The sequence below is a fragment of the Periplaneta americana genome, chromosome 5, assembly GCF_040183065.1.
Source record: "Periplaneta americana isolate PAMFEO1 chromosome 5, P.americana_PAMFEO1_priV1, whole genome shotgun sequence".
NCBI classification, from domain to species: Eukaryota; Metazoa; Arthropoda; class Insecta; order Blattodea; family Blattidae; genus Periplaneta; species Periplaneta americana.
In genome coordinates, this window is record NC_091121.1 from 192,023,190 (window position 1) to 192,041,189 (window position 18,000).

The following is an 18,000-nucleotide window of genomic DNA, read 5'->3' on the forward strand; positions in this document are numbered from 1 at the left end:
ATTAATGCGAGAGCGGAATAATGAGCATCGGAGTGCGCGCAAGAAGTGGCACAAGTAGCATCGATTTTAAAGTCATATTTCGTAAACGAAGAAAAATCGAAACGAACGACTATCACCACGTTTCTTAACAAACGAAAATAACCTACTAAAAAAATAAATAGATCAATTTTTCTGGTTTCGCGGCCAGACGCGCTAACCATTACTCCGCAGGTGTGGACATCTATTTACTTGTATGTTTTGTCAATGTTTCAACGTTTATCTTCCTATTTAATCTAAAAATAAACATTATATGAAGTTATATACTATAATAATAATAATAATCCGTGGCACTACAACCCGTGAAGGACCTAGACCGACCAGCCGGCTGCTGGCCTCACGCTCACATGCCGAAGCAGAGGTGGACGATCATCCAACCAGAATGGAGGTATCGTGTGGTTAGCACAATGATCCCCCCCTCCCGCTGTTACAGCTGGCATTCGCAACCGGATTTTGCTACCTATCGTAGCTCCCCAAGTGCATCACGATGCTGGGTAGGCACCAGTCCCATACACTGGCCGAAATTTCATGAGAAAATTTCTTCCCCCATGAGGACTCGAACCAGCGTGCATTCCTTAATGCGAGTCCTAGACAAGATGCCTTAGACCACGACGAGTTATATACTATACTACAAACAAATTAGGTCTATTATTGCAGTAAAAGTTCTCTACAGGATCTCAGTTTACTAAAATACGAATATGTACGTCCGTGCAGAAACATGATTCTGGAGATTTTGCGGTAAGTCAGCAATGTTCAATACGTCCGCAGTTCGCAACTCATTTGTTTGGATGTTAGTTGAGTGACGGACGAGCCCCGTGCGCGTTGTCATATCGATCATAAGCACGTCCTTGAGATAAGTAGGCCTGCACAAGAATAAAGACACCGGACACAATTCAGTGGTCAGTACGCGCTACTGCGGTTGAGACATGCTGGAGCGGGCAGAGTTGAGCCACGAGTTGACAGTCACGGTGAGTGGAAACGTTCATTCTTCTATATATAACCAGGCGGCGATACTTAGTGCCCGATAGGAGAGAACAAGGTGGCTTCAGGTTAACCGTGTTCTAGAGTTCCTCTACTGTGTACAATCAAAGGCTGCGTGGGTCGTGCCCCGTTGAATTACTGTGCCTTAGTTGTTTCTGAGATGGCGACACTCACCGTAGTTCGCAAATCAAGATTTCAGGTACAACTCCCTGTAAAGTTGATTTGAATAATTTCGAGGGAAAAATTGTTCCGGAGCCGGGTATCGAACCCGGGACCTTTGGTTTAACGTACCAACCACTCAGCTACTCGGGAACTCTAACCGACACCGATCCAATTTTTCCCTCTATATCCACAGACCTCAAAGTGGGCTGACAACCGTCAAGCAACCAACTTCGAGTGCACACTAACTCCGTGTGACTTAAATTGTGGTTTTCTGTTAACGAACAGTAACGTGTATTATGCAAATCAAGATTTCAGGTACAACTCCCTGTAAAGTTGATTTGAATAATTTCGAGGGAAAAATTGTTCCGGAGCCGGGTATCGAACCCGGGACCTTTGGTTTAACGTACCAACGCTGAGACCACTCGAAGTTGTTTGCTTGACGGTTGTCAGCCCACTTTGAGGTCTGTGGATATAGAGGGAAAAATTGGATCGGTGTCGGTTAGAGTTCCCGAGTAGCTCAGAGGTAGAGCGTTGGTACGTTAAACCAAAGGTCCCGGGTTCGATACCCGGCTCCGGAACAATTTTTCCCTCGAAATTATTCAAATCAACTTTACAGGGAGTTGTACCTGAAATCTTGATTTGCATAATACACGTTACTGTTTGTTAACAGAAAACCACAATTTAAGTCACACGGAGTTAGTGTGCACTCGAAGTTGGTTGCTTGACGGTTGTCAGCCCACTTTGAGGTCTGTGGATATAGAGGGAAAAATTGGATCGGTGTCGGTTAGAGTTCCCGAGTAGCTCAGTGGTACGTTAAACCAAAGGTCCCGGGTTCGATACCCGGCTCCGGAACAATTTTTCCCTCGAAATTATTCACTCACTGTAGTTGTTAGCTGTTTACTTGCTTTGTGTTGCAGTTGACGAGTAACTTACATCATGGGCTAGAGACCACAGAATTTCGCATTAATTTCGAAAAAAAATCGTGATAAAATATCATATGATGTGACAGGAAAAAGTCATTTATTAGTTCTCGTATAACTTACTTACTGTGCTCCAACCACGAGAAAGTCTTTGCGGAATGAAACGGAGCGGGGTAATGCAGTGAATGAATCTTGATGTCATAAGGTCACACACGTGGGTACTCGTATCTCTATTGGCTCGCTCTCACAGCACAAACAATAACATTGTTACACACATATTTATACTACCCTAGTTACAAAATTAGATTACTGTTAATCTCCTAGTCTTGTAATCCCTCCATATAGGAAATAACATATGCACGAGAGCGCATGGTTTTTAAACTGACGTTATAACAATAATATTATCTATCTACTTCGCTCCAATAGATAACGCAATAGTAAGCACATTCCTTTCACGGTTGATCTCCTGGTTGGAGAACGTACTTACTTTCTTACTTACTTAATTTCTTACTTACTTACTTAATTACTTACTTACTTAATTACTTGTTTACTTATTTACTTACTTACGGCTTTCAAGAAACCCGCAGGTTCATTGCCGCCCTCACATAAGCCCGCCATTGGTTCCTATCCTCAGCAAGGTTAATACTGCCTCTACCATCATATCCCACCTCCATCAAATCAATTTAAATATTATCCTATCATCTACGTCTCGGCCTTCCCAAAGGTCTTTTTCCCTCCGGCCTCCCAACTAACACTCTATATGCATTTCTGGATTCGCCCATACGTGCTACATGCCCTGCCCATCTCAAACGTCTGGATTTAATGTTCCTAATTATGTAGGGTGGATAATACAATGCGTGCAGTTCCGTGTTTCGTAACTTTCTCCATTCTCCTGTAACTTCATCCCTCTTAGCCCCAAATATTTTCCTAAGGACGTTATTCTCAAACACCCTTAACCTATGTTCCTCTCTCAAAGTGAGAGTCCAAGTTTCACAACCATAAAGAATAACCGGTAATATAACTGTTTTATAAATTCTAACTTTCACATTTTTTATCCTATTGACGCTAAATAAACTCGTAGTTGATGCAGGGTCGTTAAACAATAAATTTAAAAAAATATATATTATTTACACTGTTAAGCTCATGATAGTTTGTGCAATAACGACCTATTTTACCTTCTAATTGTGCCAAAGTTAGCTGGAGCATGAAGGCAACTTACTTACTTACTTACTTACTTACTTACTTACTTACGGCTTTCAAGAAACCCGGAGGTTCATTGCCGCCCTCACATAAACTCGCCATTGGTCCCTATCCTAAGCAAGATTAATCCAGTCTCTACCATCATATCCCACCTCTCTCAAATCAATTTAAATATTATCCTCCCATCTACGTCTCGGCCTCCCCAAAGGTCTTTTTCCATCCGGCCTCCCAACTAATTCTCTATATGCATTTCTGGGATTCGCCCATACATGCTACATGCCCTGCCCATCTCAAACGTCTGGATTTAATGTTCCTAATTATGTCAGGTGAAGAATACAATGCGTGCAGTTCTGCGTTGTGTCCATACGCTATCATTGCATAAATACATTTCAATTTATTTGTAAACAAATGTCAATATGTTATAGTATGCATGTTTAAATTATTAATGCATATTTAAGCTTTCAGAGGATTTAAAAGCATATTTTATTATTTTTTATCTCTCTGGTGCTTAAACCAAGATTGAAAATACGAAAATTCGAAAAAGAAATGGAATACAGAAGAAACGCAGACATTGAAACACATCACATTAGTTATATTTTATTTGTTGAAATCTGATAACATTTAGGCATCCGCTCCGTCCTAACTTCTGTAAGATCTTTCACAAAACATTCACATAGGGTTCCCATAATGTAATTTCATTGCCGCCTTCACATAAGCCCGCCATCGGTCCCTATCCTCAGCAAGATTAATCCAGTCTCCACAATCATATCCCACCTCCCTCAAATCCATTTTAATATTATCCTCCTATCTACGTCTCGGCCTCCCCAAAGGTCTTTTTTCCAACACTCTATATGGATTTCTGGATTCGCCCATACGTGCTACATGCCCTGCTTATCTCAAACGTCTGGATTTAATTATGTCAGTTGAAGAATACAATGCGTGCAGTTCTGCGTTTTGTAACTTTCTCCAAGTTTTGTTATACCTTCACTACAAAAGGGGGGAAAGTATAAACGACTGCAAACCTAGAAATGTAAATTTTCCATTGCCACTATAAATATTCCATTTTTTATTTCAAAAAGTATTAATTCAATCATAAAACCCATGTGTTATTTTATTAATTACAATGTATAGAACTTGCAGTAAGAATGTCCTTTATTTATTTATTTATTTATTTATTTATTTATTTATTTATTTATTTATTTACTTATTTATTTATTCATTCATTCATTCATTCATTCATTTATTTATTTACTTATTTATTTATTTATTTATTCATTCATTTATTTATTTACTTATTTATTTATTTATTTATTTATGTATTTATTTATTTATTCATTCATTCATTTATTTATTTACTTATTTATTTATTTATTTATTTGTTCATTTATTTATTTATGTATTTATTTATTTATTTATTCATTCATTCATTCATTCATTCATTTATTTATTTATTTATTTATTTATTTATTTATTTGTTTATTTATTTATTCATTCATTCATTCATTTATGTATTTATTTATTTATTTATTTATTTATTTATTTATTTATTTATTTATGTATTTATTTATTTATTCATTCATTCATTTATTTATTTACTTATTTATTTATTTATTTATTTATTTATTTATTTATGTGTTTATTTATTTATTTATTCATTCATTCTTTCATTTATTTATTTACTTATTTATTTATTTATTTATTTATTTATTTATTTATTTATTTATTTATTTACTTATTTATTTATTTATGTATTTATTTATTTATTCATTCATTCATTCATTTATTTATTTACTTATTTGTTTATTTATTTATGTGTTTATTTATTTATTTATTCATTCATTCATTCATTTACTTATTTATTTATTTATTTATTTATTTATGTGTTTATTTATTTATTTATTTATTTATTTATTTATTTATTTATTTATTTATTTATTTATTTATTTATTTATTTATTTATTTATTCATTCATTCATTTATTTACTTATTTATTTATTTATTTATTTATTTATTTATTTATTTATTTATTTATTTATTTATTTATTTATTTATCTCTTTATTTATGTACCCATTTACCCATTTACCTATTTACTTATTTACTTATTCTGGTGTAGTTAAGGCCATCAGGCCTTCTCTTCCACAACACCATGTTCCTAGCATCAAAATTGTAACAGCCTTTACCCTTCGAACCTGACGAAATGTGCTTAAAAAGAAGTGTGAGAAAACACATTGTAAAATTTGCATGGAATTGAAGTTCAAGGGTGCAGCGATTTATATATTGCGTAATTTTTATGCTTTCGAGCGTGGCAGAGCATTGGAATTTGCTCAACATATAAATAAGAGATTTCTGATTCATTTTCTTACAAGAAAACGAAAATGCGATTTTTTGCTGAAAATGGCCGGAATTTCACCCGTCTGATTTATTTATTTTTATTTATTTATTTATTTTAGCTAGCAGGATAAGTGAGTACAAATTCAAATTTATACAGCAAAAATGTTTCTAGCCACTACCGTAAGAGCCAGGCTCGTGTACGGCGTGGTCTTAGCCAACAATATATCATAAAGGGTGCTTTTCATAGACATTTCGCTAGCCCGCGCTACAAGCGTGCTAAACTAGCCCCGACTATCGACTGGTTACTTGTACAGGATTCATTTCATCATATATCATATCATATCATACCATATATCATATCATATCATATATCATCATATATCATATCATATATCATATCATATCGCTAACACTGGTATATGAATACGAAAAACGTTAGTTCGCTGATCATCCACCGGAAGCCCGCGCTAAGAATGTCTATGAATACGACCCAAAATTTACAAAGACAGTTTACTAAATACACTAATGAATTTAATTCAGACCGACGAGACAACTAACAAAAAAGAGGAAAAATGAAGAAAAAAAGAGAGAAAAAGCATTTAATGTAAAATGACAATCAGACAAAGAAAATGACATTCAATAAAAACATTAATATAGTCGACAGAAATAAAAAGGTAAAAAAATACACCATTTGTTAATGTATTATATATCATGAACAATTTGATAATTTTCCTTCTTGAAAGGTTCAATTAATAAAATATTTCAAATTTGGAAAATGATTTGTAGTTTTGTTATAAAGTCAGTTACTCAGTTAGTCAAGCCAATCAGTCAGAGAGGCTAGTCAACATGTGCATGTTTTGAATGTATCAGCTGTTCTTTAAAAGTAGGTGAATGTCAGAATCCGTCCTCATTACGTTTGCATGGACTAGATTTCTTGACCGTCCTAGGCCCTAATGGACTAAGTTGAGAACATATAATTAGAATTATAATTACTGTACTTGCAAAATATCAAGGGAAAGAGAAAAGTTTGCTTCACAAAAGTGGTTCACATACCCCGTAATTCTTTCATGGCGTGGCAATACTAATAAGGGTTGCCTTCGTGTTCCATCTAACTTTGGCGTAATTAGAGCTTAATAGTGTAAATAATATACCTATATTTTTACTTGATTATTTAACGACCCTGTATCAACTACGAGGTTAACACCTTCCGCATAAGTCAAATATTTAGGAATTATTATGGATCAGCATTTACGTTGGGATAAACAAATTGAATTTATGTGTACAAGTATAAGAAAGACAATTTATAAATTCATAATACTTCTAAATTTTATCACTAAGGAGGCATTGAGAATAATATTTTTAGCTTTAGTACAATCATTAATACAATATGGTATAATAAATTGGGGTGGAGTAGCATCATCTGTACTTAATCCATTAATTTTATTACACAGAAGATTAATAAAAATTTCTCTAACCAAAATATGGATTACCTGACAAATCTAATTTATCTCATTCTATCGCCGAGGTCATGGAAAGCATGGGCTCTACCTCAATGCCCCCCAAGTGCCTTCATGGCATGTTACGGGGATACCTTTACCTTTAACTTTTACTGATTTTAAAGTATTAACTATTGAATAAATTTATAAATATAGTTTACGAACTTACTACCACAGAAATCAAATAAAACTTAAATCTAATCGACATGAATATCGTACTCGAAGACAAAAGTCTACTTTCCCATTAATTGAGCCTAAATGTCATATAAGTGCAGCTCTTAAACATGGTGCTAGTTTCGGCCCAAGACTTTATAATAAAATTACAAACCATTTTACAAATTTGAAATATTTTAAAATTGGAGCTTTAAAAAAAATTAAAAAATGTGTGTATTTTTTTACCTCTTATTTCTGTCGATTATATTCATGTTTTTATTCAATATCACTAGGTTCTGTCCGATTGTCAATTTATATTAAATGTGTATTTTTCTCTCTTTTTCTATTTCTCATTTTCTCTTTGCTTTTGTGTGTTATTTATTGGTTTGAATTAAGGTACTTACTGAATTTAGTAAGCTGTCCTTGTAAATTTTATGTTTTATTATTGACTAAAACCACACCGAACACGAGTTTGGCTCTGACGGTAGTAGCTAGATTTTTTTAATTTAAGTAGGTTATTTTACGACGCTGTATCAACATCTTAGGTTATTTAGCGTCTGAATGAGATGAAGGTGATAATGCCGGTGAAATGAGTCCGAGGTCCAGCACCGAAAGTTACCCAGCATTTGCTCAAATTGGGTTGAGGGAAAATCCCGGAAAAAACCTCAAACGGGTAACTTGCCCCGACCGGGATTCGAACCCGGGCCACCTGGTTTCGCGGCCAGACGCGCTAACCGTTACTCCAAAAGTGTGTACGGTAGCTAGAAACATTTTTGTTTTATAAATTTAATTTGTACTCACTAGCTAGCTAGTTAAATAAAAAATAAAATTTAAGGACGATAGGATTGGCGATAGCGAGATGGTATTTGGCGAGATGAGGCCGAGGATTCGCCATAAATCACCTGACATTTGCCTTACGCTTGGGGAAAACCTCGGAAAAAACCCAACCAGGTAATCAACCTAAGAAGGAATCGAACCTGCGCCCGAGCGCAACTTCGGATCGGCAGACTGTAAATAATATTTGATCAATGTAGGTATACATTCTTTATTACAGTGTCAATAGTAAAAAAAATAGCGTTTTCTAGTGTTCACAGAGTACCTAAATAATGTAAATTGTAAATATTAAGTGTATTTGTTAAAGTAGTCCACATTTTATTCCGCCCCACTTTACGAGACAATAGTCGCGTGAGCCGTCAGTCAAGTACTTCGCTAGCTAAGTCCACGTGCGTCATCCAGTTAAAAAAACTCCAGCAATACTTGATGTGGTACCCTCCTGGGACAAAGTACTGTGTCTAGTTATGTCTTACCCAGATAACACGTGGTGCGAGGTTCGGGTGTTTGCTATGCAGGGAAATGCACCATCAAGTAAGTCTACATTAATTTCCTACGCAAAATAATGATAGATCGTAGGTGTTAATAACAAGTATTGAGTGTATTGTATTGTATCGTATTTATTAACATTCCATGGTATTCATACATGCTTACAGCTAGAATATGGAACAAGTCAAAAAACTAAATACTATTATAAAGTCTTAATTTATAGTCACAGTCTAGATGAAATATATATAAAGAACAGATTTACAATATAGTCTACTAGTACAACACTAAGTTTTAGTATCAATTTCATGAAGTGTTATTGAGTGTCATGAATTCACCTACAAAATAGAAGGCGTGACAAATTAGGTACTTCTTTAATTTAGCCCTAAATAATTTTATGTTTTGAGTTTCATTTTTTATATCGATAGGGAAGCTATTAAAAATTTTTACTGCCATATAATGCACTCCTTTTTGATAGCACGATAGACTTGCCGATGGAGTATGAAAGTCATTTTTTGACGTGTATTTATGCTATGAACTGTTGGATTAGTTACTAAGTTTTCACGATTACATACGAGGAAGATTATTAATGAAAAGATATACTGACAAGCCATGGGCATTATTTGTAGTTTTTTGAAAATAGTCCTACACGATTCCCTAGATTTGGCACCTACTATTATTCTAATTACTCTTTTTTGTAATAGAAATATATTATTACTATCTGTGGAATTTCCCCAGAATATTATTCCAAAACTCATTACCGAGTGGAAGTATGCAAAGTATATTGTTTTTAAGGTATTGATATTTAGGCTTTCTATTTTTTGCGTAGATCTAATAGCAAAACAAGCTGAATTTAGTTTGGGGGTAATTTCTTTAATATGAATTTTCCAATTTAACACATTATCGATTTTTAAGCCAAGAAATTTGGTTCTTGTTGTTTCTAATAGGGATCTATTATTAATTATTGCGCTAGAAATTTGCGACGTTGAATTTGGACAGGATTTAAATTGAATTATGTTAGTTTTGTTACAATTTAATACCAATTTATTGACTGAGAACCAGTCACATATTTTGAAGAGAATTTCCTCTGTTGAAGATTGGAATGTGTTGAAGTTGTTGGCTGTAATTACTATACTTGTGTCATCTGCAAATAATATGGGATGACCTACATCTTTTATTAGGGGGGCAAGATCATTTATAAACACTAGAAAAAGTAGGGGACCTGTAGCTAAATACTGTAAGAACAGGTAAGATAGACGAATTTATTTGAAGATTTTAGTGACCTCTGTGTAGTACTTTGAATGAATTATGCAAAAATATGCTCTACAAGCTGAAAGTTGAAAAATAAATACCAATAATTATTAATAATTGATTAAATGGCGATCCTACGCATGTTAATTATGTAAGCATGTGCGGCTTACAGCTGTTTCGGTCCTATTCGACATCATCCTCAGAGCCTATGAGATCTCGGCGCTATCTCAACTTCGCTGCCTGTTGTGTGGGTGCGTTCGTGTGATGAAGAGTTGTGTCAAACAGTGTGTGTGTTCTGAAATTGATCTGTGTGTTGAGAATTTGATCGGGGTGTGTTTTAGTATGTCTGTATGTTTCATAATGTTCTAGTGTGTTGAGTTTTTGATTTTTGAGTTGTATGTGTAGGATTTCCATGTCTGTATTTATGTTATTGTATGTGTGGTTACCATTAGTTATGTGTTCGGCATATGCAGATGTATTGTGTCCTCTGGTTATTGCTTTAATGTGTTCTTTGTATCGAGTTTGGAATGATCTGCCTGTCTGTCCAATGTAGAAACTGTCGCAACTATTACATGTGAGTTTGTATACGCCTGTGTGGTTGCATTTATTTGTTTGTGTTGTTTGTGTGTTGAGATGTCTTTGTAGTGTGTTTTCTGTTCTGTATGCTATGTTGTATTTCTGTTTTCTGAATGAAGATGCGATCTTGTGTGTGTTTTTGTTTCCGTATGTTAGTGTGTTGTATTTCTTGTGTTCTTGTGTTTGTGTTGTGTTTTGTGTGTTTTTGTGTTTGTTGAGTTTTTGTTTTGTCTTCCTTATGATGTTGTCTATTATGTTTGGGTTGTAACCATTTTCTTGTGCTATGTATTTGATTGTGTTCACTTCTTCATTGTAGTGTTGTTGGCTCATGGGTATGTTGAGTAATCTGTGTACCATTGTCCTGAATGCAGCATGTTTGTGTTGTTTTGGGTGATTAGATGTGTTGTGTATGTGTATTAGAACACACACTATTTGACACAACTCTTCATCACACGAACGCACCCACACAACAGGCAGCGAAGTTGAGATAGCGCCGAGATCTAGTAGGCTCTGAGGATGGTGTCGAATAGCACCGAAACAGCTGTAAGCCGCACATGCTTACATAATTAACACGAGTAAGATCGCCATTTAATCAATTATTTATATTCAAGTGTTAAAAATAGTGTACGAAAGATTCAACATGAATAATTATTAGTTCATCACCAGCATCGAGGATTAGACCAGCGGTGACCAAACTGGGTGTCGTGATTACATCGTGTAATCAAAGACATTCATACTGGTGAGGAGAGTTTCCTGTACATTGCTCTCTGTCTCGCTCACGTACTGAAGGTAAGCAGTGTCGGTACCATGTCGCTCTACAAACCCTCTGTCTCTACGAGCAGGATCAGAAGGTTTCGTACAGAATGGGAAGAGGAATTTATTCGCTGTTCTGTCGGAAAAAATGTAATATGTTGCTTTGCTAACGGTTCAATTAGTAGTAGTATATAGAAGCGACATTACAGAGCATTACGCTGAATACACAGGCATAATAGATATTATTATTATTATTATTATTATTATTATTATTATTATTATTATTATTATTATTATTATTAAAGGAAATTTATTTCATTATGTTCGTACAGATTTCTGCCTAATAACTCTGGGTATAACCAGGCTTCGAGACTTCGGACCCGATAGAGCAGTTCAGTGGGAAATCCGCATAACGGCGTACTGAGTGTAGTGGTAAAGCGTACAGTGGGTGGGGTACTGTAGAATGAATGCCAACAAATACGCAAAGAAAAACGCTCTGGATTTGAAGGTTCTGACGAATAATTTGGTTTTCACACAAATCTATTTTCAAACTGTGTCTGAAACTATTACACGGTTAGAAAAGTCAGAGCAAGAGATGCCGAAAGCCCTCAAATTAACTGAGGAAATGACACAGAGAGTTAATGAGACACCAAGTACACCGGTTACTGAACTTGTAAAACAGAAGTGGAAATCAATTTATGTAAAAATAACGGATATGGAACATTGTGTAATATAAACAGCAAATTAGTGGACATAGAGTCACCCGAGAATAAAGGACTGTCTCTTAGAGACTGCAATGATGTTAGGTTTCTTCGTTTTGCTCCTATTACGTCATCCAATGCAGAGCGCAGCTTTTCACTGTACAAACTGTGTTTGGCAGATAACTGAAAAAGATTTATGTTTGAGACACTAAAAATGTATCTTGTAGTACATTGCAATTCGGTACTGTAACTGCACTTCCTAAAGACGACCAATGGGATAAATGAAATTAAGTTTGCTACATGTTTATTTCCACCATTAACACTGTGTATAATTAAACACAAATGCTTATAAAACACAGCAGAATAAATGCTTTTCACATTCTTTTGGCATTGGCATTTTGTAATGTATATTTACTTTCAGAATGTCCATATGTGTGTGTTCCCCCATACTATCGTACTCTATTCTAGAAAGCAAAGTTGTTTCCTCAACACATCTCTACCTTTCACTACCTGCAGCGAGTAACAACCTATAGTATATGCACAGTAAACTTATTGTATCGGGTCCCATGTCTCGAAGCCGGGGTATAACTATGATAAAAAAATGCGAGCACTTTAAATGTCGAAGCTTGTATGCTAGACGTCATGATCTCGATTACTTATTCTTATGTAAGGTCCTTAAAGGTGACTTAATTGTCAATCTTTCTTAAACAGTGTCAGCCTTCGTATTCCTATGAAGGACATGAGACATCACAAACTCTTCTATATTAGAAATTCTAAATCTTTCTCGCCGGTCTCCAGATGTACTAAAATGCTAACTTACATGTAGGCGATTTCGATCCATTTAATGTACAGTATCAATTTGAGATAAGGAACCATGGTCCGGAAATGACTGAGTCGAAAGTTATAAGCAAAAATAGTTGTGTGGAAATGGAATTGTAATTTGACACCACGTGCCCTCCTTCCCTTAACTTTTGGAACAGTCGTGGAAAAATGATATGGACCGGATGTCTCCTACGTGGATACTTGTCCCGATACAATCTGTGAGCTTGTCTACTGTTCCCATTGGCTCATCCGTATTCGAAAATCATGTCTGCATATTCCGCTCTCGTGTACTCCTCCATTTCACTAGGACTGATAGACTGGACACTGCAACTTGTACACATACACTGCTGTCTACAGACGTGCATATCAGGACCGACCATGTCCGTTACACATTACGCTATCTGCATTGCTTTAGTGTAGTTTCCTGTCCCCATCCCTCAGACAGCGCACTGAATGGAATACTGTAAGTAGACAACGTAAACAACGTCAGATGAATACAGTATGTGTAAGATGTACAGATAAATACACATAAATAAGGTGTACAGAAGAATAAAATTATTTCATTTCGACACAACTATTTTTGCTTGTAACTTTCGACTTAGTCATTTCCTGACCAGGGTTCCTTATCTCAAATTGATACATGTGCCCTTCGCCATCATCCCTGAAAGTTTGTAACACCACCTCGGAAACAACCTGAATTTTAGAGTGGATTACAAATGTAATCCGCGCGAGTACTGACGTGAGTGTTTTTAACAGGAGAGAATACAAAAGCATATTTTAGATTTTCTTATTTGTTATTAGATTTATTTCTATAAGGGGTTTATAAGATATCTTATACGTATTTTATATTGCTGCAGTGGTTATTTTATCCTGCAATATAAATGATTACATGGACATATTTGATAATGCAGAACAATGTAACCCTCTCTCTTTAAAACACAAAAATAAATAGCTAATAAGTAAGCAGTATTTCCAATAGTAACTTGAAATTTTCTTTATTTGATTAACATAATTTAATTCAAGTTAGTAACTGCTCGTGTATGTGGTGAAAGATTCCATGACTATTTTTGCTTGTAACTTTCGACGCTGTCATTTCTGGACCATGGTTCCTTATCTCAAATTGATACTTGTGCGCTTCGCCATCATCCCTGAAAGAAACTCCCTGTAGAGGGCGTACAAGGAGTCAAGGCAAGCCAGAATATAATAGTTACCATGTTTACGGTGAATTCTTTGTTTATTGATCGGAAATATTCATCAAATTAAAAGCTAACTGACAGGTCAAATAATATTCTTTTATCGGCATAACTCAGTTGGCTAAGGCGCTTGCCTGCCGATCCAGAGTTGTGCTCGGGCGCGGGTTCGATTCCTGCTTGGGCTCATTGCCTGGTTGGGTATTTTCCGAGGTTTTTCCCATCATAAGGCGAATGTCAGGTAATCGATGGCGAATCTTCAGCCTCAAATCGCCAAATACCATCTCGCTATCACCAATTCCATAGACGCTAAATGACCGAATAGTGATACAGCGTCGTTAAATAAACAAGTAAAAAAAATATTATTTTATGACGGAGTTTTACCGAACAGTATATACATTTCTTATCGTTAAGCATATATTCCCCAGGATAACAGAGAGGGTTTGGAATTGAACGGGTTACATCATATGCTTGTCTATGCGGATGACGTGAATATGTTAGGAGAAAATCCACAAAAGATTAGGGAAAACACGGAAATTTTACTGGAAGCAAGTAAAGAGATAGGTTTGGAAGTAAATCCCGAAAAGACGAAGTATATGATTATGTCTCGTGACGAGAATATTGTACGAAATCGAAATATAAAAATTGGAAATTTATCTTTTGAAGAGGTGGAGAAGTTCAAATATCTTGGAGCAACAGTAACAAATATAAATGATACTTGGGAGGAAATTAAACACAGAATAAATATGGGAAATGCCTGTTATTATTCGGTTGAGAAGCTTTTATCATCCAGTCTGCTGTCAAAAAATCTGAAAGTTAGAATTTATAAAAACAGTTATATTACCGGTTTTCTTTATGGTTGTGAAACTTGGACTCTCACTTTGAGAGAGGAACATAGGTTAAGGGTGTTTGAGAATAAGGTGCTTAGGGAAATATTTGGGGCTAAGAGGGATGAAGTTACAGGAGAAAGGAAAAAGTTACACAACACAGAACTGCACGCATTGTATTCTTCATCTGACATAATTAGAAACATTAAATCCAGACGTTTGAGATGGGCAGGGCATGTAGCACGTATGGGCGAATCCAGAAATGCATATAGAGTGTTAGCTGGCAGGCTGGAGGGAAAAAGACCTTTAGGGAGGCCGAGACGTAGATGGGAAGATAATATTAAAATTTAATTGAGGGAGGTGGGATATGATGATAGAGAATGGATTAATCTTGCTCAGGATAGGGACCAATGGCGGGCTTAGGTGAGGGTGGCAAAGAACCTCCGGGTTCCTTAAATGCCAGTAAGTAAGTAAGGCATATATTCCTCATTAAATTCATTAGTAATATCATTATATATTCTGTCTCATTGGAAACAATAAACAAATGCCAAGCAATATTTAGTGCTGTACTCATAAATATTTAAAGAATAATTTCGTGTCCTTATCTTAAAGCCTCCTATAATGTAATTTTCTAAAGTCTTCAAAAGCATATAACACAAACAAACTGTCATCGTATTATGAATAATGTACTCCTTTGAGAATATCAGTAACACATGACATTGAAATATAGTTGACAATCAATAATCATAGAACGACAATTGATCAATATTTTTTACATAAACAAAGAGGGTGACCGCGCAGTAGTAGTTCGTATCCCTGAAATCCATAGTCTGATTCGTACAGTTGGCTATGCCGGTAAGATATTTTTGTAATTTTCACTTTTTCTTCCGACTATATTTCCAACCACTACTTTCAAATAGAGCAGGACTTAAAATTCACAAGTTTCTTTACCTTTTCCAACTGATACACCTAGGCCTATAGTCCAGTTTTCACTGTTGTTATCATTCCATTATTAGAACTACTTCCCTTTTAACATAGGCCTATCTTTTCTTAATACTCTTCGTATTTGTAAAGTAATATTCAATTAAGGTTTGTTATTAGTAGAGTCCTGCGTTTGATTCCCTAAAGCCTCCAAGCGACCTGGAACAGTTTAGGTATGTATGGAGCGTAACTTGACGACATCCAACCCTATTTAGTTCAGGTCTGCTCTTCAGTGAACATACGAAAACAAAACAAAGCTAGGATGTTGGAAATGAGTGCTACATTAGAAGAATTTGGTAGCGAACACGCCATTAGGAAAGAAGAAAATGTATTTAACAGAAAGAAGGAAAAATGGTTCATTTAAAACACTTAAAATATTTACAGTCAATGATTGTAATTTGTAGAGACTCGTAAAGTACGCATTAAGAATGGGTTTTATTTTAAGCTTGTGCTAAAATTTATATTTTTCGTATACAATCCGCCACTGAGCAATGCTTACCTTCCTGTGTACTCGTATCGAACCAAAACATTATTGTCTCTGTTGGGTAAGGTGGAGTAGGGAGTTAAGAGGTAGTCTGCAGTGACTGTATTGAGGTATTAGAGCCCAGGCCTATTTTAGAAACTGAAACTATACTCGAGGAATTATTATACTTGATTCTAAGTGAATGATCTTTTTTCAACATAATCTGATCCGACGTTAATATAAAAATAATGGAATTAAAATGGAAAGAAAAAACTGTGTAGTCGGAGGAAGACAAGTAAGTAAGATTTTTATTCGGTAACAATCTTACAAAATCTGCTTTTGGATCTTCAAGGGATGCACCCGGAACGGATCCTTGCACTTAGGTTTAGTTTGACAGGTGGCCTGGGTAACATTCGTGAATCCGATGCTGACAGGTGGGCCATCCTTCATCAGCCCGGGTGAGCCAGGTCCCGTCCTCAGAGTAGTTTCTGATAAACCCCAAGTTCTGAGACCCAAGTCCTTTCTAGGTCAACATAGGAAATCAGTAACGCCCCCAAAATTTCATCCTAGGTTATTTTTAACTACGGTATTGAAGAAGTTAGGTGAAATGAGGAAGAAAGTGGAGAGTGTTGGTGGATTGATAATGGGAAATGGGACTACTACTCCCAGAAAAATCCTCTGCACCAGAGGTCTGCATCGGAAGTTTTCGCTCGAGCGCCAAGTAGTTCATAGCATAATCCGATAGGTAGCGCACATGCATGATGGGTAAAATTGTCACGAGCGATAAATCCTCGAACGGTATAAGCCGAGCGTTAGACATTCGTTCTTGTTACAGTGATGAACTGTGTAGTAACATCATACATGTTTATCATTTCAAAACTTTGCAGTGTTTAACTAACCTCTCCATAGTACAACTACAAAACTTGCTTTAAAATGTAATATAAATGTTGTAGGTAAATGTTTTTTATTTTTTTCCACACAGGAGTGATTTTGTTTTTGCCACATCTGATAGATGTTATTGGATGTAAATGTAATTATTATAAACGGAGAACACAATCACGATAATGCAAGAACTGTATCAAGTTTTCTAGTATTAATAATAATAATAATAATAATAATAATAATAATAATAATAATAATAATCTCCAATAATTAGTGTATCAATCTTTGCGTCTGTAACAGTTGTGCAGCATGATTATTCGTTTTATTATATTTTCTGTGACGTTATCTCTGTACTAATATTGTTATTAATCTACTGCTATATCAATAATATTTTGTAAAACGTTTATACATTGTCGCAATATATAGGCGGAACACTATGTATGGACCTATCATATTATATATGTGGTAAATCAAATATTGAATAATTATTAATTAGCAATAATAACTGTATATCGAAGTTTTTCATACTATTTTATTTATAACTTCATGTTACTGTTTTGGTACGTTCCATTGACTGTTCCATTAAACGTCTGTCATAAACGCAGAAAATAAAGTCTTATTTTTATCGTGTGAGCAAAACATATGTGTATCTTATCTGTCGCCTTCCATACAAGATAAGACATGTCGGTGAGATGACCTTGTACTGTGCTTCAATTTATTACGAGCGTATCACGACCGATCTTATCTCACTCGAGGGTGCGACAACCGACCGAGTTCAAACGAGCGATTTAACTCCAATGCAGCATTCTACTCTGCACCGTGTACATATTTCACCCACCACAAATTTCATTATGACTTAGCTGGGGATCGAACTCGAGACGCATGGTAAGAAGACCAGCGCACTAGCACCTGAGCCACAGACGCGAATATACCTATAGAAAAATAAGCGGAGGTCAA

At 35.5% G+C, this 18,000-nt stretch overlaps 1 protein-coding gene across 1 annotated transcript in view; it reads left to right on the forward strand.

The window, feature by feature from the left end:
• The first annotated feature begins 941 nt into the window (after positions 1 to 941).
• Positions 942 to 18,000, forward strand: part of LOC138700373 (endothelin-converting enzyme homolog) — a 122,182-nt gene continuing 105,123 nt past the window's right edge. The window contains exon 1 of the mRNA XM_069826959.1: positions 942 to 1,004. The gene's annotated coding sequence lies outside the window, so the exon portion shown is untranslated. The remainder of the gene's footprint in view (positions 1,005 to 18,000) is intronic.